The sequence below is a fragment of the Electrophorus electricus genome, chromosome 13 (assembly GCF_041902795.1).
Source record: "Electrophorus electricus isolate QZ-2024a chromosome 13, ASM4190279v1, whole genome shotgun sequence".
Classification (NCBI taxonomy): domain Eukaryota; kingdom Metazoa; phylum Chordata; class Actinopteri; order Gymnotiformes; family Gymnotidae; genus Electrophorus; species Electrophorus electricus.
This window is the reverse complement of record NC_137509.1, coordinates 19,651,664-19,673,383: the sequence shown is the minus strand read 5'-3', so window position 1 is coordinate 19,673,383 and position 21,720 is coordinate 19,651,664. Positions and strand designations below refer to the sequence as shown.

General features: G+C 36.1%; 18 pseudogenes; all 18 read right to left on the bottom strand.

The window, feature by feature from the left end:
- Nucleotides 1-480: 480 nt before the first annotated feature.
- Nucleotides 481-599, bottom strand: LOC145646390 (5S ribosomal RNA; annotated as a pseudogene).
- A 667-nt stretch (nt 600-1,266) lies between these two features.
- Nucleotides 1,267-1,385, bottom strand: LOC145644316 (5S ribosomal RNA; annotated as a pseudogene).
- A 1,105-nt stretch (nt 1,386-2,490) lies between these two features.
- On the bottom strand, nt 2,491-2,609 carry LOC145646389 (5S ribosomal RNA; annotated as a pseudogene).
- Nucleotides 2,610-3,276: 667 nt separating this feature from the next.
- LOC145648962 (5S ribosomal RNA) lies at nt 3,277-3,395 on the bottom strand (annotated as a pseudogene).
- A 1,105-nt stretch (nt 3,396-4,500) lies between these two features.
- On the bottom strand, nt 4,501-4,619 carry LOC145646388 (5S ribosomal RNA; annotated as a pseudogene).
- Nucleotides 4,620-5,725: 1,106 nt separating this feature from the next.
- Nucleotides 5,726-5,844, bottom strand: LOC145646386 (5S ribosomal RNA; annotated as a pseudogene).
- Nucleotides 5,845-6,510: 666 nt separating this feature from the next.
- Nucleotides 6,511-6,629, bottom strand: LOC145644304 (5S ribosomal RNA; annotated as a pseudogene).
- A 1,105-nt stretch (nt 6,630-7,734) lies between these two features.
- LOC145646385 (5S ribosomal RNA) lies at nt 7,735-7,853 on the bottom strand (annotated as a pseudogene).
- A 1,105-nt stretch (nt 7,854-8,958) lies between these two features.
- On the bottom strand, nt 8,959-9,077 carry LOC145647142 (5S ribosomal RNA; annotated as a pseudogene).
- Nucleotides 9,078-9,744: 667 nt separating this feature from the next.
- Nucleotides 9,745-9,863, bottom strand: LOC145646384 (5S ribosomal RNA; annotated as a pseudogene).
- A 1,544-nt stretch (nt 9,864-11,407) lies between these two features.
- LOC145646383 (5S ribosomal RNA) lies at nt 11,408-11,526 on the bottom strand (annotated as a pseudogene).
- Nucleotides 11,527-12,632: 1,106 nt separating this feature from the next.
- Nucleotides 12,633-12,751, bottom strand: LOC145646382 (5S ribosomal RNA; annotated as a pseudogene).
- A 666-nt stretch (nt 12,752-13,417) lies between these two features.
- On the bottom strand, nt 13,418-13,536 carry LOC145648692 (5S ribosomal RNA; annotated as a pseudogene).
- Nucleotides 13,537-14,641: 1,105 nt separating this feature from the next.
- LOC145646380 (5S ribosomal RNA) lies at nt 14,642-14,760 on the bottom strand (annotated as a pseudogene).
- A 1,105-nt stretch (nt 14,761-15,865) lies between these two features.
- LOC145646378 (5S ribosomal RNA) lies at nt 15,866-15,984 on the bottom strand (annotated as a pseudogene).
- Nucleotides 15,985-17,089: 1,105 nt separating this feature from the next.
- On the bottom strand, nt 17,090-17,208 carry LOC145649023 (5S ribosomal RNA; annotated as a pseudogene).
- A 1,651-nt stretch (nt 17,209-18,859) lies between these two features.
- On the bottom strand, nt 18,860-18,978 carry LOC145646377 (5S ribosomal RNA; annotated as a pseudogene).
- A 665-nt stretch (nt 18,979-19,643) lies between these two features.
- Nucleotides 19,644-19,762, bottom strand: LOC145646376 (5S ribosomal RNA; annotated as a pseudogene).
- Nucleotides 19,763-21,720: the final 1,958 nt, after the last annotated feature.

Genomic DNA, 21,720 nt, shown 5'->3' with positions numbered 1-21,720 from the left:
TGAACATGATAGCTTGAACATAAATTAAAGGGATGCAATACAATCTTACAGCACCTGCTATTCCCTGGTACTAAAATATTTCTATTTAATCTGTACACTTCACATACAAGCTTGTCAGTTGCAGATTAAAGTAAAGTGATGCAACAAAAACTTACAGCATTTGCTATTCCCAGGTGCTAACAGATAGTTTTTTTAATTAATCACTGCACTTCACATCCTAGCATGTCATCTTGAAAGTAAATTAAAGTGATGCAAGAGAAGCTTACAGCATCTCGTAGTCCAAGGTGCTAACAGATAGATTTTTGAGGAATCACTGCACTTCACATTCAGGCATGTGAGTTGGAGAGTAAATGAAAGTGATGCAAAAAAAACTTACAGCATCTGCTATTCCCAGGTGCTAACAGATAGTTTTTTTTATTAATCACTGCACTTCACATTTGAGCATGTCAGCTTGAAAGTAAATTAAAGTGATGCAAGAAAAGCTTACAGCACCTGGTATTCCTAGGTAGGGTCCCACCTCAGTACTATTCAGGCCCAAACTTGCTTAGCTTCCAAGGTCAGATGAGATTGGGCGTTCTCAAGCTGGTGTGGCCGTAAGCCTTAAACACTTACTCAAATTGCCTAATCATAGCAAATATGATCAAAGACCAATCTGACAATTTTTTTTATTAATCCCTGCACTTGACATTCTAGAATGTTATCTTGAATGTAATTAAATGATCCAATAAAAGCTTACAATACGGAGCTGGTATACTGAGGCACTAATTATTCACTGCACTTCAAATTTGAACATGATAGATTGAACATAAATTAAAGGGATGCAAACAATCTTACAGCACCTGCTATTCCCTGGTACTAAAATATTTCTATTTAATCTGTACACTTCACATACAAGCTTGTCAGTTGTAGATTAAATTAAAGTGATGCAACAAAAACTTACAGCATCTGCTATTCCCAGGTGCTAACAGATAGTTTTTTTTAATTAATCACTGCATTTCACATCCTAGCATGTCATCTTGACAGTAAATTAAAGTGATGCAAGAGAAGCTTACAGCATCTCGTAGTCCAATGTGCTAACATATAGTTTTGTGATGAATCACTGCACTTCACATTCAGGCATGTGAGTTGGAGAGTAAATGAAAGTGATGCAAAAAAAACTTACAGCATCTGCTATTCCCAGGTGCTAACAGATAGTTTTTTTTATTAATCACTGCACTTCACATTTGAGCATGTCAGCTTGAAAGTAAATTAAAGTGATGCAAGAAAAGCTTACAGCACCTGGTATTCCTAGGTAGGGTCCCACCGCAGTACTATTCAGGCCCAAACTTGCTTAGCTTCCAAGGTCAGATGAGATTGGGCGTTCTCAAGCTGGTGTGGCCGTAAGCCTTAAACACTTACTCAAATTGCCTAATCATAGCAAATATGATCAAAGACCAATCTGACAATTTTTTTTATTAATCCCTGCACTTGACATTCTAGAATGTTATCTTGAATGTAATTAAATGATGCAATAAAAGCTTACAATACGGAGCTGGTATACGGAGGCACTAATTATTCACTGCACTTCAAATTTGAACATGATAGCTTGAACATAAATTAAAGGGATGCAAACAATCTTACAGCACCTGCTATTCCCTGGTACTAAAATATTTCTATTTAATCTGTACACTTCACATACAAGCTTGTCAGTTGCAGATTAAAGTAAAGTGATGCAACAAAAACTTACAGCATCTGCTATTCCCAGGTGCTAACAGATAGTTTTTTTAATTAATCACTGCATTTCACATCCTAGCATGTCATCTTGACAGTAAATTAAAGTGATGCAAGAGAAGCTTACAGCATCTCGTAGTCCAATGTGCTAACATATAGTTTTTTGATGAATCACTGCACTTCACATTCAGGCATGTGAGTTGGAGAGTAAATGAAAGTGATGCAAAAAAAACTTACAGCATCTGCTATTCCCAGGTGCTAACAGATAGTTTGAGTTAATTATTCACTGCACTTCAAATTTAGACATGATAGCTTGAACATAAATTAAAGGGATGCAATACAATCTTACAGCACCTGCTATTCCCTGGTACTAAAATATTTCTATTTAATCTGTACACTTCACATACAAGCTTGTCAGTTGCAGATTAAAGTAAAGTGATGCAACAAAAACTTACAGCATTTGCTATTCCCAGGTGCTAACAGATAGTTTTTTTAATTAATCACTGCACTTCACATCCTAGCATGTCATCTTGAAAGTAAATTAAAGTGATGCAAGAGAAGCTTACAGCATCTCGTAGTCCAAGGTGCTAACAGATAGATTTTTGAGGAATCACTGCACTTCACATTCAGGCATGTGAGTTGGAGAGTAAATGAAAGTGATGCAAAAAAAACTTACAGCATCTGCTATTCCCAGGTGCTAACAGATAGTTTTTTTTATTAATCACTGCACTTCACATTTGAGCATGTCAGCTTGAAAGTAAATTAAAGTGATGCAAGAAAAGCTTACAGCACCTGGTATTCCTAGGTAGGGTCCCACCTCAGTACTATTCAGGCCCAAACTTGCTTAGCTTCCAAGGTCAGATGAGATTGGGCGTTCTCAAGCTGGTGTGGCCGTAAGCCTTAAACACTTACTCAAATTGCCTAATCATAGCAAATATGATCAAAGACCAATCTGACAATTTTTTTTATTAATCCCTGCACTTGACATTCTAGAATGTTATCTTGAATGTAATTAAATGATCCAATAAAAGCTTACAATACGGAGCTGGTATACTGAGGCACTAATTATTCACTGCACTTCAAATTTGAACATGATAGATTGAACATAAATTAAAGGGATGCAAACAATCTTACAGCACCTGCTATTCCCTGGTACTAAAATATTTCTATTTAATCTGTACACTTCACATACAAGCTTGTCAGTTGTAGATTAAATTAAAGTGATGCAACAAAAACTTACAGCATCTGCTATTCCCAGGTGCTAACAGATAGTTTTTTTTAATTAATCACTGCATTTCACATCCTAGCATGTCATCTTGACAGTAAATTAAAGTGATGCAAGAGAAGCTTACAGCATCTCGTAGTCCAATGTGCTAACATATAGTTTTGTGATGAATCACTGCACTTCACATTCAGGCATGTGAGTTGGAGAGTAAATGAAAGTGATGCAAAAAAAACTTACAGCATCTGCTATTCCCAGGTGCTAACAGATAGTTTTTTTTATTAATCACTGCACTTCACATTTGAGCATGTCAGCTTGAAAGTAAATTAAAGTGATGCAAGAAAAGCTTACAGCACCTGGTATTCCTAGGTAGGGTCCCACCGCAGTACTATTCAGGCCCAAACTTGCTTAGCTTCCAAGGTCAGATGAGATTGGTCGTTCTCAAGCTGGTGTGGCCGTAAGCCTTAAACACTTACTCAAATTGCCTAATCATAGCAAATATGATCAAAGACCAATCTGACAATTTTTTTTATTAATCCCTGCACTTGACATTCTAGAATGTTATCTTGAATGTAATTAAATGATGCAATAAAAGCTTACAATACGGAGCTGGTATACGGAGGCACTAATTATTCACTGCACTTCAAATTTGAACATGATAGCTTGAACATAAATTAAAGGGATGCAAACAATCTTACAGCACCTGCTATTCCCTGGTACTAAAATATTTCTATTTAATCTGTACACTTCACATACAAGCTTGTCAGTTGCAGATTAAAGTAAAGTGATGCAACAAAAACTTACAGCATCTGCTATTCCCAGGTGCTAACAGATAGTTTTTTTAATTAATCACTGCATTTCACATCCTAGCATGTCATCTTGACAGTAAATTAAAGTGATGCAAGAGAAGCTTACAGCATCTCGTAGTCCAATGTGCTAACATATAGTTTTTTGATGAATCACTGCACTTCACATTCAGGCATGTGAGTTGGAGAGTAAATGAAAGTGATGCAAAAAAAACTTACAGCATCTGCTATTCCCAGGTGCTAACAGATAGTTTGAGTTAATTATTCACTGCACTTCAAATTTAGACATGATAGCTTGAACATAAATTAAAGGGATGCAATACAATCTTACAGCACCTGCTATTCCCTGGTACTAAAATATTTCTATTTAATCTGTACACTTCACATACAAGCTTGTCAGTTGCAGATTAAAGTAAAGTGATGCAACAAAAACTTACAGCATTTGCTATTCCCAGGTGCTAACAGATAGTTTTTTTAATTAATCACTGCACTTCACATCCTAGCATGTCATCTTGAAAGTAAATTAAAGTGATGCAAGAGAAGCTTACAGCATCTCGTAGTCCAAGGTGCTAACAGATAGATTTTTGAGGAATCACTGCACTTCACATTCAGGCATGTGAGTTGGAGAGTAAATGAAAGTGATGCAAAAAAAACTTACAGCATCTGCTATTCCCAGGTGCTAACAGATAGTTTTTTTTATTAATCACTGCACTTCACATTTGAGCATGTCAGCTTGAAAGTAAATTAAAGTGATGCAAGAAAAGCTTACAGCACCTGGTATTCCTAGGTAGGGTCCCACCTCAGTACTATTCAGGCCCAAACTTGCTTAGCTTCCAAGGTCAGATGAGATTGGGCGTTCTCAAGCTGGTGTGGCCGTAAGCCTTAAACACTTACTCAAATTGCCTAATCATAGCAAATATGATCAAAGACCAATCTGACAATTTTTTTTATTAATCCCTGCACTTGACATTCTAGAATGTTATCTTGAATGTAATTAAATGATCCAATAAAAGCTTACAATACGGAGCTGGTATACTGAGGCACTAATTATTCACTGCACTTCAAATTTGAACATGATAGATTGAACATAAATTAAAGGGATGCAAACAATCTTACAGCACCTGCTATTCCCTGGTACTAAAATATTTCTATTTAATCTGTACACTTCACATACAAGCTTGTCAGTTGTAGATTAAATTAAAGTGATGCAACAAAAACTTACAGCATCTGCTATTCCCAGGTGCTAACAGATAGTTTTTTTTAATTAATCACTGCATTTCACATCCTAGCATGTCATCTTGACAGTAAATTAAAGTGATGCAAGAGAAGCTTACAGCATCTCGTAGTCCAATGTGCTAACATATAGTTTTTTGATGAATCACTGCACTTCACATTCAGGCATGTGAGTTGGAGAGTAAATGAAAGTGATGCAAAAAAAACTTACAGCATCTGCTATTCCCAGGTGCTAACAGATAGTTTGAGTTAATTATTCACTGCACTTCAAATTTAGACATGATAGCTTGAACATAAATTAAAGGGATGCAATACAATCTTACAGCACCTGCTATTCCCTGGTACTAAAATATTTCTATTTAATCTGTACACTTCACATACAAGCTTGTCAGTTGCAGATTAAAGTAAAGTGATGCAACAAAAACTTACAGCATTTGCTATTCCCAGGTGCTAACAGATAGTTTTTTTAATTAATCACTGCACTTCACATCCTAGCATGTCATCTTGAAAGTAAATTAAAGTGATGCAAGAGAAGCTTAAAGCATCTCGTAGTCCAAGGTGCTAACAGATAGATTTTTGAGGAATCACTGCACTTCACATTCAGGCATGTGAGTTGGAGAGTAAATGAAAGTGATGCAAAAAAAACTTACAGCATCTGCTATTCCCAGGTGCTAACAGATAGTTTTTTTTATTAATCACTGCACTTCACATTTGAGCATGTCAGCTTGAAAGTAAATTAAAGTGATGCAAGAAAAGCTTACAGCACCTGGTATTCCTAGGTAGGGTCCCACCTCAGTACTATTCAGGCCCAAACTTGCTTAGCTTCCAAGGTCAGATGAGATTGGGCGTTCTCAAGCTGGTGTGGCCGTAAGCCTTAAACACTTACTCAAATTGCCTAATCATAGCAAATATGATCAAAGACCAATCTGACAATTTTTTTTATTAATCCCTGCACTTGACATTCTAGAATGTTATCTTGAATGTAATTAAATGATGCAATAAAAGCTTACAATACGGAGCTGGTATACGGAGGCACTAATTATTCACTGCACTTCAAATTTGAACATGATAGCTTGAACATAAATTAAAGGGATGCAAACAATCTTACAGGACCTGCTATTCCCTGGTACTAAAATATTTCTATTTAATCTGTACACTTCACATACAAGCTTGTCAGTTGCAGATTAAAGTAAAGTGATGCAACAAAAACTTACAGCATCTGCTATTCCCAGGTGCTAACAGATAGTTTTTTTAATTAATCACTGCATTTCACATCCTAGCATGTCATCTTGACAGTAAATTAAAGTGATGCAAGAGAAGCTTACAGCATCTCGTAGTCCAATGTGCTAACATATAGTTTTGTGATGAATCACTGCACTTCACATTCAGGCATGTGAGTTGGAGAGTAAATGAAAGTGATGCAAAAAAAACTTACAGCATCTGCTATTCCCAGGTGCTAACAGATAGTTTTTTTTATTAATCACTGCACTTCACATTTGAGCATGTCAGCTTGAAAGTAAATTAAAGTGATGCAAGAAAAGCTTACAGCACCTGGTATTCCTAGGTAGGGTCCCACCGCAGTACTATTCAGGCCCAAACTTGCTTAGCTTCCAAGGTCAGATGAGATTGGGCGTTCTCAAGCTGGTGTGGCCGTAAGCCTTAAACACTTACTCAAATTGCCTAATCATAGCAAATATGATCAAAGACCAATCTGACAATTTTTTTTATTAATCCCTGCACTTGACATTCTAGAATGTTATCTTGAATGTAATTAAATGATGCAATAAAAGCTTACAATACGGAGCTGGTATACGGAGGCACTAATTATTCACTGCACTTCAAATTTGAACATGATAGCTTGAACATAAATTAAAGGGATGCAAACAATCTTACAGCACCTGCTATTCCCTGGTACTAAAATATTTCTATTTAATCTGTACACTTCACATACAAGCTTGTCAGTTGCAGATTAAAGTAAAGTGATGCAACAAAAACTTACAGCATCTGCTATTCCCAGGTGCTAACAGATAGTTTTTTTAATTAATCACTGCATTTCACATCCTAGCATGTCATCTTGACAGTAAATTAAAGTGATGCAAGAGAAGCTTACAGCATCTCGTAGTCCAATGTGCTAACATATAGTTTTTTGATGAATCACTGCACTTCACATTCAGGCATGTGAGTTGGAGAGTAAATGAAAGTGATGCAAAAAAAACTTACAGCATCTGCTATTCCCAGGTGCTAACAGATAGTTTGAGTTAATTATTCACTGCACTTCAAATTTAGACATGATAGCTTGAACATAAATTAAAGGGATGCAATACAATCTTACAGCACCTGCTATTCCCTGGTACTAAAATATTTCTATTTAATCTGTACACTTCACATACAAGCTTGTCAGTTGCAGATTAAAGTAAAGTGATGCAACAAAAACTTACAGCATTTGCTATTCCCAGGTGCTAACAGATAGTTTTTTTAATTAATCACTGCACTTCACATCCTAGCATGTCATCTTGAAAGTAAATTAAAGTGATGCAAGAGAAGCTTACAGCATCTCGTAGTCCAAGGTGCTAACAGATAGATTTTTGAGGAATCACTGCACTTCACTTTCAGGCATGTGAGTTGGAGAGTAAATGAAAGTGATGCAAAAAAAACTTACAGCATCTGCTATTCCCAGGTGCTAACAGATAGTTTTTTTTATTAATCACTGCACTTCACATTTGAGCATGTCAGCTTGAAAGTAAATTAAAGTGATGCAAGAAAAGCTTACAGCACCTGGTATTCCTAGGTAGGGTCCCACCTCAGTACTATTCAGGCCCAAACTTGCTTAGCTTCCAAGGTCAGATGAGATTGGGCGTTCTCAAGCTGGTGTGGCCGTAAGCCTTAAACACTTACTCAAATTGCCTAATCATAGCAAATATGATCAAAGACCAATCTGACAATTTTTTTTATTAATCCCTGCACTTGACATTCTAGAATGTTATCTTGAATGTAATTAAATGATGCAATAAAAGCTTACAATACGGAGCTGGTATACGGAGGCACTAATTATTCACTGCACTTCAAATTTGAACATGATAGCTTGAACATAAATTAAAGGGATGCAAACAATCTTACAGCACCTGCTATTCCCTGGTACTAAAATATTTCTATTTAATCTGTACACTTCACATACAAGCTTGTCAGTTGCAGATTAAAGTAAAGTGATGCAACAAAAACTTACAGCATCTGCTATTCCCAGGTGCTAACAGATAGTTTTTTTAATTAATCACTGCATTTCACATCCTAGCATGTCATCTTGACAGTAAATTAAAGTGATGCAAGAGAAGCTTACAGCATCTCGTAGTCCAATGTGCTAACATATAGTTTTTTGATGAATCACTGCACTTCACATTCAGGCATGTGAGTTGGAGAGTAAATGAAAGTGATGCAAAAAAAACTTACAGCATCTGCTATTCCCAGGTGCTAACAGATAGTTTGAGTTAATTATTCACTGCACTTCAAATTTAGACATGATAGCTTGAACATAAATTAAAGGGATGCAATACAATCTTACAGCACCTGCTATTCCCTGGTACTAAAATATTTCTATTTAATCTGTACACTTCACATACAAGCTTGTCAGTTGCAGATTAAAGTAAAGTGATGCAACAAAAACTTACAGCATTTGCTATTCCCAGGTGCTAACAGATAGTTTTTTTAATTAATCACTGCACTTCACATCCTAGCATGTCATCTTGAAAGTAAATTAAAGTGATGCAAGAGAAGCTTACAGCATGTCGTAGTCCAAGGTGCTAACAGATAGATTTTTGAGGAATCACTGCACTTCACATTCAGGCATGTGAGTTGGAGAGTAAATGAAAGTGATGCAAAAAAAACTTACAGCATCTGCTATTCCCAGGTGCTAACAGATAGTTTTTTTTATTAATCACTGCACTTCACATTTGAGCATGTCAGCTTGAAAGTAAATTAAAGTGATGCAAGAAAAGCTTACAGCACCTGGTATTCCTAGGTAGGGTCCCACCTCAGTACTATCCAGGCCCAAACTTGCTTAGCTTCCAAGGTCAGATGAGATTGGGCGTTCTCAAGATGGTGTGGCCGTAAGCCTTATACGCTTACTCAAATTGCCTAATCATAGCAAATATGATCAAAGACCAATCTGACAATTTTTTTTATTAATCCCTGCACTTGACATTCTAGAATGTTATCTTGAATGTAATTAAATGATGCAATAAAAGCTTACAATACGGAGCTGGTATACGGAGGCACTAATTATTCACTGCACTTCAAATTTGAACATGATAGCTTGAACATAAATTAAAGGGATGCAAACAATCTTACAGCACCTGCTATTCCCTGGTACTAAAATATTTCTATTTAATCTGTACACTTCACATACAAGCTTGTCAGTTGCAGATTAAAGTAAAGTGATGCAACAAAAACTTACAGCATCTGCTATTCCCAGGTGCTAACAGATAGTTTTTTTAATTAATCACTGCATTTCACATCCTAGCATGTCATCTTGACAGTAAATTAAAGTGATGCAAGAGAAGCTTACAGCATCTCGTAGTCCAATGTGCTAACATATAGTTTTTTGATGAATCACTGCACTTCACATTCAGGCATGTGAGTTGGAGAGTAAATGAAAGTGATGCAAAAAAAACTTACAGCATCTGCTATTCCCAGGTGCTAACAGATAGTTTTTTTAAATTAATCACTGCACTTCACATTTGAGCATGTCAGCTTGAAAGTAAATTAAAGTGATGCAAGAAAAGCTTACAGCACCTGGTATTCCTAGGTAGGGTCCCACCTCAGTACTATTCAGGCCCAAACTTGCTTAGCTTCCAAGGTCAGATGAGATTGGGCGTTCTCAAGCTGGTGTGGCCGTAAGCCTTAAACACTTACTCAAATTGCCTAATCATAGCAATTATGATCAAAGACCAATCTGACAATTTTTTTTATTAATCCCTGCACTTGACATTCTAGAATGTTATCTTGAATGTAATTAAATGATGCAATAAAAGCTTACAATACGGAGCTGGTATACGGAGGCACTAATTATTCACTGCACTTCAAATTTGAACATGATAGCTTGAACATAAATTAAAGGGATGCAAACAATCTTACAGCACCTGCTATTCCCTGGTACTAAAATATTTCTATTTAATCTGTACACTTCACATACAAGCTTGTCAGTTGCAGATTAAAGTAAAGTGATGCAACAAAAACTTACAGCATCTGCTATTCCCAGGTGCTAACAGATAGTTTTTTTAATTAATCACTGCATTTCACATCCTAGCATGTCATCTTGACAGTAAATTAAAGTGATGCAAGAGAAGCTTACAGCATCTCGTAGTCCAATGTGCTAACATATAGTTTTTTGATGAATCACTGCACTTCACATTCAGGCATGTGAGTTGGAGAGTAAATGAAAGTGATGCAAAAAAAACTTACAGCATCTGCTATTCCCAGGTGCTAACAGATAGTTTGAGTTAATTATTCATTGCACTTCAAATTTGAACATGATAGCTTGAACATAAATTAAAGGGATGCAATACAATCTTACAGCACCTGCTATTCCCTGGTACTAAAATATTTCTATTTAATCTGTACACTTCACATACAAGCTTGTCAGTTGCAGATTAAAGTAAAGTGATGCAACAAAAACTTACAGCATCTGCTATTCCCAGGTGCTAACAGATAGTTTTTTTAATTAATCACTGCATTTCACATCCTAGCATGTCATCTTGACAGTAAATTAAAGTGATGCAAGAGAAGCTTACAGCATCTCGTAGTCCAATGTGCTAACATATAGTTTTTTGATGAATCACTGCACTTCACATTCAGGCATGTGAGTTGGAGAGTAAATGAAAGTGATGCAAAAAAAACTTACAGCATCTGCTATTCCCAGGTGCTAACAGATAGTTTGAGTTAATTATTCACTGCACTTCAAATTTGAACATGATAGCTTGAACATAAATTAAAGGGATGCAATACAATCTTACAGCACCTGCTATTCCCTGGTACTAAAATATTTCTATTTAATCTGTACACTTCACATACAAGCTTGTCAGTTGCAGATTAAAGTAAAGTGATGCAACAAAAACTTACAGCATTTGCTATTCCCAGGTGCTAACAGATAGTTTTTTTAATTAATCACTGCACTTCACATCCTAGCATGTCATCTTGAAAGTAAATTAAAGTGATGCAAGAGAAGCTTACAGCATCTCGTAGTCCAAGGTGCTAACAGATAGATTTTTGAGGAATCACTGCACTTCACATTCAGGCATGTGAGTTGGAGAGTAAATGAAAGTGATGCAAAAAAAACTTACAGCATCTGCTATTCCCAGGTGCTAACAGATAGTTTTTTTTATTAATCACTGCACTTCACATTTGAGCATGTCAGCTTGAAAGTAAATTAAAGTGATGCAAGAAAAGCTTACAGCACCTGGTATTCCTAGGTAGGGTCCCACCTCAGTACTATTCAGGCCCAAACTTGCTTAGCTTCCAAGGTCAGATGAGATTGGGCGTTCTCAAGCTGGTGTGGCCGTAAGCCTTAAACACTTACTCAAATTGCCTAATCATAGCAAATATGATCAAAGACCAATCTGACAATTTTTTTTATTAATCCCTGCACTTGACATTCTAGAATGTTATCTTGAATGTAATTAAATGATCCAATAAAAGCTTACAATACGGAGCTGGTATACTGAGGCACTAATTATTCACTGCACTTCAAATTTGAACATGATAGATTGAACATAAATTAAAGGGATGCAAACAATCTTACAGCACCTGCTATTCCCTGGTACTAAAATATTTCTATTTAATCTGTACACTTCACATACAAGCTTGTCAGTTGTAGATTAAATTAAAGTGATGCAACAAAAACTTACAGCATCTGCTATTCCCAGGTGCTAACAGATAGTTTTTTTTAATTAATCACTGCATTTCACATCCTAGCATGTCATCTTGACAGTAAATTAAAGTGATGCAAGAGAAGCTTACAGCATCTCGTAGTCCAATGTGCTAACATATAGTTTTGTGATGAATCACTGCACTTCACATTCAGGCATGTGAGTTGGAGAGTAAATGAAAGTGATGCAAAAAAAACTTACAGCATCTGCTATTCCCAGGTGCTAACAGATAGTTTGAGTTAATTATTCACTGCACTTCAAATTTAGACATGATAGCTTGAACATAAATTAAAGGGATGCAATACAATCTTACAGCACCTGCTATTCCCTGGTACTAAAATATTTCTATTTAATCTGTACACTTCACATACAAGCTTGTCAGTTGCAGATTAAAGTAAAGTGATGCAACAAAAACTTACAGCATTTGCTATTCCCAGGTGCTAACAGATAGTTTTTTTAATTAATCACTGCACTTCACATCCTAGCATGTCATCTTGAAAGTAAATTAAAGTGATGCAAGAGAAGCTTAAAGCATCTCGTAGTCCAAGGTGCTAACAGATAGATTTTTGAGGAATCACTGCACTTCACATTCAGGCATGTGAGTTGGAGAGTAAATGAAAGTGATGCAAAAAAAACTTACAGCATCTGCTATTCCCAGGTGCTAACAGATAGTTTTTTTTATTAATCACTGCACTTCACATTTGAGCATGTCAGCTTGAAAGTAAATTAAAGTGATGCAAGAAAAGCTTACAGCACCTGGTATTCCTAGGTAGGGTCCCACCTCAGTACTATTCAGGCCCAAACTTGCTTAGCTTCCAAGGTCAGATGAGATTGGGCGTTCTCAAGCTGGTGTGGCCGTAAGCCTTAAACACTTACTCAAATTGCCTAATCATAGCAAATATGATCAAAGACCAATCTGACAATTTTTTTTATTAATCCCTGCACTTGACATTCTAGAATGTTATCTTGAATGTAATTAAATGATGCAATAAAAGCTTACAATACGGAGCTGGTATACGGAGGCACTAATTATTCACTGCACTTCAAATTTGAACATGATAGCTTGAACATAAATTAAAGGGATGCAAACAATCTTACAGGACCTGCTATTCCCTGGTACTAAAATATTTCTATTTAATCTGTACACTTCACATACAAGCTTGTCAGTTGCAGATTAAAGTAAAGTGATGCAACAAAAACTTACAGCATCTGCTATTCCCAGGTGCTAACAGATAGTTTTTTTAATTAATCACTGCATTTCACATCCTAGCATGTCATCTTGACAGTAAATTAAAGTGATGCAAGAGAAGCTTACAGCATCTCGTAGTCCAATGTGCTAACATATAGTTTTGTGATGAATCACTGCACTTCACATTCAGGCATGTGAGTTGGAGAGTAAATGAAAGTGATGCAAAAAAAACTTACAGCATCTGCTATTCCCAGGTGCTAACAGATAGTTTTTTTTATTAATCACTGCACTTCACATTTGAGCATGTCAGCTTGAAAGTAAATTAAAGTGATGCAAGAAAAGCTTACAGCACCTGGTATTCCTAGGTAGGGTCCCACCGCAGTACTATTCAGGCCCAAACTTGCTTAGCTTCCAAGGTCAGATGAGATTGGGCGTTCTCAAGCTGGTGTGGCCGTAACCCTTAAACACTTACTCAAATTGCCTAATCATAGCAAATATGATCAAAGACCAATCTGACAATTTTTTTTATTAATCCCTGCACTTGACATTCTAGAATGTTATCTTGAATGTAATTAAATGATGCAATAAAAGCTTACAATACGGAGCTGGTATACGGAGGCACTAATTATTCACTGCACTTCAAATTTGAACATGATAGCTTGAACATAAATTAAAGGGATGCAAACAATCTTACAGCACCTGCTATTCCCTGGTACTAAAATATTTCTATTTAATCTGTACACTTCACATACAAGCTTGTCAGTTGCAGATTAAAGTAAAGTGATGCAACAAAAACTTACAGCATCTGCTATTCCCAGGTGCTAACAGATAGTTTTTTTAATTAATCACTGCATTTCACATCCTAGCATGTCATCTTGACAGTAAATTAAAGTGATGCAAGAGAAGCTTACAGCATCTCGTAGTCCAATGTGCTAACATATAGTTTTTTGATGAATCACTGCACTTCACATTCAGGCATGTGAGTTGGAGAGTAAATGAAAGTGATGCAAAAAAAACTTACAGCATCTGCTATTCCCAGGTGCTAACAGATAGTTTGAGTTAATTATTCACTGCACTTCAAATTTAGACATGATAGCTTGAACATAAATTAAAGGGATGCAATACAATCTTACAGCACCTGCTATTCCCTGGTACTAAAATATTTCTATTTAATCTGTACACTTCACATACAAGCTTGTCAGTTGCAGATTAAAGTAAAGTGATGCAACAAAAATTTACAGCATTTGCTATTCCCAGGTGCTAACAGATAGTTTTTTTAATTAATCACTGCACTTCACATCCTAGCATGTCATCTTGAAAGTAAATTAAAGTGATGCAAGAGAAGCTTACAGCATCTCGTAGTCCAAGGTGCTAACAGATAGATTTTTGAGGAATCACTGCACTTCACTTTCAGGCATGTGAGTTGGAGAGTAAATGAAAGTGATGCAAAAAAAACTTACAGCATCTGCTATTCCCAGGTGCTAACAGATAGTTTTTTTTATTAATCACTGCACTTCACATTTGAGCATGTCAGCTTGAAAGTAAATTAAAGTGATGCAAGAAAAGCTTACAGCACCTGGTATTCCTAGGTAGGGTCCCACCTCAGTACTATTCAGGCCCAAACTTGCTTAGCTTCCAAGGTCAGATGAGATTGGGCGTTCTCAAGCTGGTGTGGCCGTAAGCCTTAAACACTTACTCAAATTGCCTAATCATAGCAAATATGATCAAAGACCAATCTGACAATTTTTTTTATTAATCCCTGCACTTGACATTCTAGAATGTTATCTTGAATGTAATTAAATGATGCAATAAAAGCTTACAATACGGAGCTGGTATACGGAGGCACTAATTATTCACTGCACTTCAAATTTGAACATGATAGCTTGAACATAAATTAAAGGGATGCAAACAATCTTACAGCACCTGCTATTCCCTGGTACTAAAATATTTCTATTTAATCTGTACACTTCACATACAAGCTTGTCAGTTGCAGATTAAAGTAAAGTGATGCAACAAAAACTTACAGCATCTGCTATTCCCAGGTGCTAACAGATAGTTTTTTTAATTAATCACTGCATTTCACATCCTAGCATGTCATCTTGACAGTAAATTAAAGTGATGCAAGAGAAGCTTACAGCATCTCGTAGTCCAATGTGCTAACATATAGTTTTTTGATGAATCACTGCACTTCACATTCAGGCATGTGAGTTGGAGAGTAAATGAAAGTGATGCAAAAAAAACTTACAGCATCTGCTATTCCCAGGTGCTAACAGATAGTTTGAGTTAATTATTCACTGCACTTCAAATTTAGACATGATAGCTTGAACATAAATTAAAGGGATGCAATACAATCTTACAGCACCTGCTATTCCCTGGTACTAAAATATTTCTATTTAATCTGTACACTTCACATACAAGCTTGTCAGTTGCAGATTAAAGTAAAGTGATGCAACAAAAATTTACAGCATTTGCTATTCCCAGGTGCTAACAGATAGTTTTTTTAATTAATCACTGCACTTCACATCCTAGCATGTCATCTTGAAAGTAAATTAAAGTGATGCAAGAGAAGCTTACAGCATCTCGTAGTCCAAGGTGCTAACAGATAGATTTTTGAGGAATCACTGCACTTCACTTTCAGGCATGTGAGTTGGAGAGTAAATGAAAGTGATGCAAAAAAAACTTACAGCATCTGCTATTCCCAGGTGCTAACAGATAGTTTTTTTTATTAATCACTGCACTTCACATTTGAGCATGTCAGCTTGAAAGTAAATTAAAGTGATGCAAGAAAAGCTTACAGCACCTGGTATTCCTAGGTAGGGTCCCACCTCAGTACTATTCAGGCCCAAACTTGCTTAGCTTCCAAGGTCAGATGAGATTGGGCGTTCTCAAGCTGGTGTGGCCGTAAGCCTTAAACACTTACTCAAATTGCCTAATCATAGCAAATATGATCAAAGACCAATCTGACAATTTTTTTTATTAATCCCTGCACTTGACATTCTAGAATGTTATCTTGAATGTAATTAAATGATGCAATAAAAGCTTACAATACGGAGCTGGTATACGGAGGCACTAATTATTCACTGCACTTCAAATTTGAACATGATAGCTTGAACATAAATTAAAGGGATGCAAACAATCTTACAGCACCTGCTATTCCCTGGTACTAAAATATTTCTATTTAATCTGTACACTTCACATACAAGCTTGTCAGTTGCAGATTAAAGTAAAGTGATGCAACAAAAACTTACAGCATCTGCTATTCCCAGGTGCTAACAGATAGTTTTTTTAATTAATCACTGCATTTCACATCCTAGCATGTCATCTTGACAGTAAATTAAAGTGATGCAAGAGAAGCTTACAGCATCTCGTAGTCCAATGTGCTAACATATAGTTTTTTGATGAATCACTGCACTTCACATTCAGGCATGTGAGTTGGAGAGTAAATGAAAGTGATGCAAAAAAAACTTACAGCATCTGCTATTCCCAGGTGCTAACAGATAGTTTGAGTTAATTATTCACTGCACTTCAAATTTAGACATGATAGCTTGAACATAAATTAAAGGGATGCAATACAATCTTACAGCACCTGCTATTCCCTGGTACTAAAATATTTCTATTTAATCTGTACACTTCACATACAAGCTTGTCAGTTGCAGATTAAAGTAAAGTGATGCAACAAAAACTTACAGCATTTGCTATTCCCAGGTGCTAACAGATAGTTTTTTTAATTAATCACTGCACTTCACATCCTAGCATGTCATCTTGAAAGTAAATTAAAGTGATGCAAGAGAAGATTACAGCATCTCGTAGTCCAAGGTGCTAACAGATAGATTTTTGAGGAATCACTGCACTTCACATTCAGGCATGTGAGTTGGAGAGTAAATGAAAGTGATGCAAAAAAAACTTACAGCATCTGCTATTCCCAGGTGCTAACAGATAGTTTTTTTTATTAATCACTGCACTTCACATTTGAGCATGTCAGCTTGAAAGTAAATTAAAGTGATGCAAGAAAAGCTTACAGCACCTGGTATTCCTAGGTAGGGTCCCACCTCAGTACTATTCAGGCCCAAACTTGCTTAGCTTCCAAGGTCAGATGAGATTGGGCGTTCTCAAGCTGGTGTGGACGTAAGCCTTAAACACTTACTCAAATTGCCTAATCATAGCAAATATGATCAAAGACCAATCTGACAATTTTTTTTATTAATCCCTGCACTTGACATTCTAGAATGTTATCTTGAATGTAATTAAATGATGCAATAAAAGCTTACAATACGGAGCTGGTATACTGAGGCACTAATTATTCACTGCACTTCAAATTTGAACATGATAGATTGAACATAAATTAAAGGGATGCAAACAATCTTACAGCACCTGCTATTCCCTGGTACTAAAATATTTCTATTTAATCTGTACACTTCACATACAAGCTTGTCAGTTGCAGATTAAAGTAAAGTGATGCAACAAAAACTTACAGCATCTGCTATTCCCAGGTGCTAACAGATAGTTTTTTTTAATGAATCACTGCATTTCACATCCTAGCATGTCATCTTGACAGTAAATTAAAGTGATGCAAGAGAATCTTACAGCATCTCGTAGTCCAATGTGCTAACATATAGTTTTTTGATGAATCACTGCACTTCACATTCAGGCATGTGAGTTGGAGAGTAAATGAAAGTGATGCAAAAAAAACTTACAGCATCTGCTATTCCCAGGTGCTAACAGATAGTTTGAGTTAATTATTCACTGCACTTCAAATTTGAACATGATAGCTTGAACATAAATTAAAGGGATGCAATACAATCTTACAGCACCTGCTATTCCCTGGTACTAAAATATTTCTATTTAATCTGTACACTTCACATACAAGCTTGTCAGTTGCAGATTAAAGTAAAGTGATGCAACAAAAACTTACAGCACCTGCTATTCCCTGGTACTAAAATATTTCTATTTAATCTGTACACTTCACATACAAGCTTGTCAGTTGCAGATTAAAGTAAAGTGATGCAACAAAAACTTACAGCATCTGCTATTCCCAGGTGCTAACAGATAGTTTTTTTAATTAATCACTGCATTTCACATCCTAGCATGTCATCTTGACAGTAAATTAAAGTGATGCAAGAGAAGCTTACAGCATCTCGTAGTCCAATGTGCTAACATATAGTTTTTTGATGAATCACTGCACTTCACATTCAGGCATGTGAGTTGGAGAGTAAATGAAAGTGATGCAAAAAAAACTTACAGCATCTGCTATTCCCAGGTGCTAACAGATAGTTTGAGTTAATTATTCACTGCACTTCAAATTTGAACATGATAGCTTGAACATAAATTAAAGGGATGCAATACAATCTTACAGCACCTGCTATTCCCTGGTACTAAAATATTTCTATTTAATCTGTACACTTCACATACAAGCTTGTCAGTTGCAGATTAAAGTAAAGTGATGCAACAAAAACTTACAGCATTTGCTATTCCCAGGTGCTAACAGATAGTTTTTTTAATTAATCACTGCACTTCACATCCTAGCATGTCATCTTGAAAGTAAATTAAAGTGATGCAAGAGAAGCTTACAGCATCTCGTAGTCCAAGGTGCTAACAGATAGATTTTTGAGGAATCACTGCACTTCACATTCAGGCATGTGAGTTGGAGAGTAAATGAAAGTGATGCAAAAAAAACTTACAGCATCTGCTATTCCCAGGTGCTAACAGATAGTTTTTTTTATTAATCACTGCACTTCACATTTGAGCATGTCAGCTTGAAAGTAAATTAAAGTGATGCAAGAAAAGCTTACAGCACCTGGTATTCCTAGGTAGGGTCCCACCTCAGTACTATTCAGGCCCAAACTTGCTTAGCTTCCAAGGTCAGATGAGATTGGGCGTTCTCAAGCTGGTGTGGCCGTAAGCCTTAAACACTTACTCAAATTGCCTAATCATAGCAAATATGATCAAAGACCAATCTGACAATTTTTTTTATTAATCCCTGCACTTGACATTCTAGAATGTTATCTTGAATGTAATTAAATGATGCAATAAAAGCTTACAATACGGAGCTGGTATACTGAGGCACTAATTATTCACTGCACTTCAAATTTGAACATGATAGATTGAACATAAATTAAAGGGATGCAAACAATCTTACAGCACCTGCTATTCCCTGGTACTAAAATATTTCTATTTAATCTGTACACTTCACATACAAGCTTGTCAGTTGCAGATTAAAGTAAAGTGATGCAACAAAAACTTACAGCATTTGCTATTCCCAGGTGCTAACAGATAGTTTTTTTAATTAATCACTGCACTTCACATCCTAGCATGTCATCTTGAAAGTAAATTAAAGTGATGCAAGAGAAGCTTACAGCATCTCGAAGTCCAAGGTGCTAACAGATAGATTTTTGAGGAATCACTGCACTTCACATTCAGGCATGTGAGTTGGAGAGTAAATGAAAGTGATGCAAAAAAAACTTACAGCATCTGCTATTCCCAGGTGCTAACAGATAGTTTTTTTATTAATCACTGCACTTCACATTTGAGCATGTCAGCTTGAAAGTAAATTAAAGTGATGCAAGAAAAGCTTACAGCACCTGGTATTCCTAGGTAGGGTCCCACCTCAGTACTATTCAGGCCCAAACTTGCTTAGCTTCCAAGGTCAGATGAGATTGGGCGTTCTCAAGCTGGTGTGGCCGTAAGCCTTAAACACTTACTCAAATTGCCTAATCATAGCAAATATGATCAAAGACCAATCTGACAATTTTTTTTATTAATCCCTGCACTTGACATTCTAGAATGTTATCTTGAATGTAATTAAATGATGCAATAAAAGCTTACAATACGGAGCTGGTATACGGAGGCACTAATTATTCACTGCACTTCAAATTTGAACATGATAGCTTGAACATAAATTAAAGGGATGCAAACAATCTTACAGCACCTGCTATTCCCTGGTACTAAAATATTTCTATTTAATCTGTACACTTCACATACAAGCTTGTCAGTTGCAGATTAAAGTAAAGTGATGCAACAAAAACTTACAGCATCTGCTATTCCCAGGTGCTAACAGATAGTTTTTTTAATTAATCACTGCATTTCACATCCTAGCATGTCATCTTGACAGTAAATTAAAGTGATGCAAGAGAAGCTTACAGCATCTCGTAGTCCAATGTGCTAACATATAGTTTTTTGATGAATCACTGCACTTCACATTCAGGCATGTGAGTTGGAGAGTAAATGAAAGTGATGCAAAAAAAACTTACAGCATCTGCTATTCCCAGGTGCTAACAGATAGTTTGAGTTAATTATTCATTGCACTTCAAATTTGAACATGATAGCTTGAACATAAATTAAAGGGATGCAATACAATCTTACAGCACCTGCTATTCCCTGGTACTAAAATATTTCTATTTAATCTGTACACTTCACAAACAAGCTTGTCAGTTGCAGATTAAAGTAAAGTGATGCAACAAAAACTTACAGCATCTGCTATTCCCAGGTGCTAACAGATAGTTTTTTTAATTAATCACTGCATTTCACATCCTAGCATGTCATCTTGACAGTAAATTAAAGTGATGCAAGAGAAGCTTACAGCATCTCGTAGTCCAATGTGCTAACATATAGTTTTTTGATGAATCACTGCACTTCACATTCAGGCATGTGAGTTGGAGAGTAAATGAAAGTGATGCAAAAAAAACTTACAGCATCTGCTATTCCCAGGTGCTAACAGATAGTTTGAGTTAATTATTCACTGCACTTCAAATTTGAACATGATAGCTTGAACATAAATTAAAGGGATGCAATACAATCTTACAGCACCTGCTATTCCCTGGTACTAAAATATTTCTATTTAATCTGTACACTTCACATACAAGCTTGTCAGTTGCAGATTAAAGTAAAGTGATGCAACAAAAACTTACAGCATCTGCTATTCCCAGGTGCTAACAGATAGTTTTTTTAATTAATCACTGCATTTCACATCCTAGCATGTCATCTTGACAGTAAATTAAAGTGATGCAAGAGAAGCTTACAGCATCTCGTAGTCCAATGTGCTAACATATAGTTTTTTGATGAATCACTGCACTTCACATTCAGGCATGTGAGTTGGAGAGTAAATGAAAGTGATGCAAAAAAAACTTACAGCATCTGCTATTCCCAGGTGCTAACAGATAGTTTGAGTTAATTATTCATTGCACTTCAAATTTGAACATGATAGCTTGAACATAAATTAAAGGGATGCAATACAATCTTACAGCACCTGCTATTCCCTGGTACTAAAATATTTCTATTTAATCTGTACACTTCACAAACAAGCTTGTCAGTTGCAGATTAAAGTAAAGTGATGCAACAAAAACTTACAGCATCTGCTATTCCCAGGTGCTAACAGATAGTTTTTTTAATTAATCACTGCATTTCACATCCTAGCATGTCATCTTGACAGTAAATTAAAGTGATGCAAGAGAAGCTTACAGCATCTCGTAGTCCAATGTGCTAACATATAGTTTTTTGATGAATCACTGCACTTCACATTCAGGCATGTGAGTTGGAGAGTAAATGAAAGTGATGCAAAAAAAACTTACAGCATCTGCTATTCCCAGGTGCTAACAGATAGTTTGAGTTAATTATTCACTGCACTTCAAATTTGAACATGATAGCTTG